A 2,678-nucleotide genomic window follows, 5' to 3' on the forward strand; every position below is an offset into this window, starting at 1 on the left:
ACCCCCTCATAAAAAGTTAGCAGGTTAGTTAGGCAGGAACGGTCTTTCCTGAACCCGTGCTGATTGTCATTAACTATCCCGTTTTCCTGAACAAATTCTACCAGATAATCCTTTATTATGCCCTCTAGCATTTTACAAACTACCGATGTTAGACTGACCGGCCTATAGTTCCCAGGTTGGCACCTTGCCCCCTTTTTGAATATTGGGACTACCGTAGCCCTCCGCCAATCACTGGGGATCCTACCAGTCATTAAGGAGTCCTTAAAAATGAGGATTAATGGTCTAGTTATAACCTGGCTTAATTCCTTAAGTACCTTGGGGTGCAGGTTATCCGGACCCACTGCTTTGTTTGCATTGAGCATTTTAAGTCTTTGTTGTATCCCGGTTTCTGTCACCCCCTGGGGTATATTTTGAGTTAAACTGGGAGTTTTATCATGTGTGTCAAACCCGTTGCATGCGTTGCACTCTCGTGTCTCCTGGGTGCTCTGTGTTCTCTGATGTCGGTTGCGCATGCGTTGCACTCTCGTGTCTCCTGGGTGCTTTGTGTTCTCTGATGTCAGTTGCGCATGCGTTGCACTCTCGTGTCTCCTGGGTGCTCTGTGTTCTCTGATGTCGGTTGCGCATGCATTGCACTCACGTGTCTCCTGGGTGCTCTGTGTTCTCTGATGTCGGTTGCGCATGCGTTGCACTCTTGTGTCTCCTGGGTGCTTTGTGTTCTCTGATGTCGGTTGCGCATGCGTTGCACTCACGTGTCTCCTGGGTGCTCTGTGTTCTCTGATGTCGGTTGCGCATGCGTTGCACTCACGTGTCTCCTGGGTGCTCTGTGTTCTCTGATGTCGGTTGCGCATGCGTTGCACTCACAAGTACCCGCAAGTCGGACTGAATCATTAATGTGAAGAGAAAAAACACAATTACTTTAGTGATAAAAACGATTTTACTGATGAAAAGTTGAGATTTTAGAAACTTTACAGAACCGGAAGCGTGAGCACAACCTGCTGTGCGTTCCGTAGCAGATAAGGGACCGTCTGTATGGCCGGAGTCACGCAGGACACACGCAGGGAAGCTGAGACACAGGATGCGTTCATGTGGGGAAGAGCGGATGAGTATGTCATTCACCTTTATACATCAGGGATAGGCAGGTAGGTAGGTAGGTATCTGTGCTGTATTCATCCCCACACAGCTCCCTCCTCATGTATCACTGGCCCCTCCCTTTTAGATAGTAAGCCCTCAGGGGCGGAGCCTCCTCACCATCTTGTCACTGTAATGGCTTCCTTATATTGTACAGCGCTGCGCACACTGTTGGCGCTATATAAATCCTCTATAATAATAATTTGTGCGTCCTTCAACCTGATGTTAAAGGGATAGGTAGGTTGGTAGGCCAGTAGGTAGGCCAGTAGGTAGGTACGTAGGTTGGTAGGCAGACAGGCTGCTGTAGCTGTGCATCCTCCCCACTCACCCCACCTGAAGACTGGGACAAAGTGTGGTAGATAGGTTGGTAGGTAGGTCTATAGGCAGGAAGGCAGGTCAGTAGGCCCGTAGGTGGGTATGTAGGTTGGTAAGCAGACAGGAAGGCAGGTCAGTAGGCCCGTAGGTGGGTATGTAGGTTGGTAAGCAGACAGGAAGGCAGGTCAGTAGGCCCGTAGGTAGGTACGTAGGTGGGTAGGCAGGCAGGAAGGCAGGTCAGTAGGCCCGTAGGTAGGTACGTAGGTGGGTAGGCAGGCAGGAAGGCAGGTCAGTAGGCCGGTAGATACGTAGGTTGGTAGGCAAGGAGGCAGGAAGCAGGTTCGTAGGTCCATGCGTATGTATGTAGTTTGTTGGGCAGGCAGGACAGTTGGCTGGTAGGTAGGTACATAGGTCGGTAGGAAGTAAGGTCGGTCAGTAGGCCATTAGGTAGGTACGTACGTTGGTGGGCAGACAGACAGGTCAGTAGGCATGCAGGTAGGTTGGGAGGCAGGAAGGCAGGTATGTAGGCCAGTAGGTAGGTACGTAGGCTAGTGGGCAGGTCAGTAGATCGGTAGGAAGGTACATAGGTTGGTAGGCAGGTCAGTAGGTCAGTACGTAAGATGGTGGTCAGGCAGGTCAGTAGTCCAATAGGTAGGCACGTAGGTTTGCAGGCAGGTCAATAGGCCGGTAGGTAGGTACGTAGGTTGGTAGACAGGAAGGCCGGTCAGTATGCTGAGAGGTAGATAGGTTGGTAGGCAGGAAGGCAGGTAGGTATGTACGTAGGTTGGTAGGAAGGAAGGTCAGTATGCCGATAGGTAGGTTGATAGGCAATTTGGTAGGCCAGTAGGTAGGTACATAGGTTGGTTCGTAGGAAGGCAGGCAGGCAGGCCGGTAGGTCAGTAGGTAGGTACATAGGTTGTAGCAGAATATTCTGTACACACAATGTATACATATGGGGGTGGGAGGTGTTTGCAGCTCCGGGATTGGTCGGTCGGGATTGCTGAGTGGACAGGCGGCTCATTGTCCCGGTGAAGCTTCTGGTCACAGAGATCAGAGACAACGAGCAGCAGAGAATCCAATGTGCGGCTCCAACTGGTGAGTGATCGGCCGGGGGAGGGGAGACCCTATATACTGTGCTGTACGAGGTATATACTATGGGGGTTATACTCCTATATACTGTGCTGTATTATATGGGGGGTCATAGGAGAGATCATAGGAGAGATCATAGGAGAGAT

This window comes from Nanorana parkeri, unplaced genomic scaffold (genome assembly GCF_000935625.1).
Source record: "Nanorana parkeri isolate BGI_ZX_2015 unplaced genomic scaffold, ASM93562v1 scaffold4152, whole genome shotgun sequence".
In the NCBI taxonomy this organism is placed as follows: Eukaryota; Metazoa; Chordata; class Amphibia; order Anura; family Dicroglossidae; genus Nanorana; species Nanorana parkeri.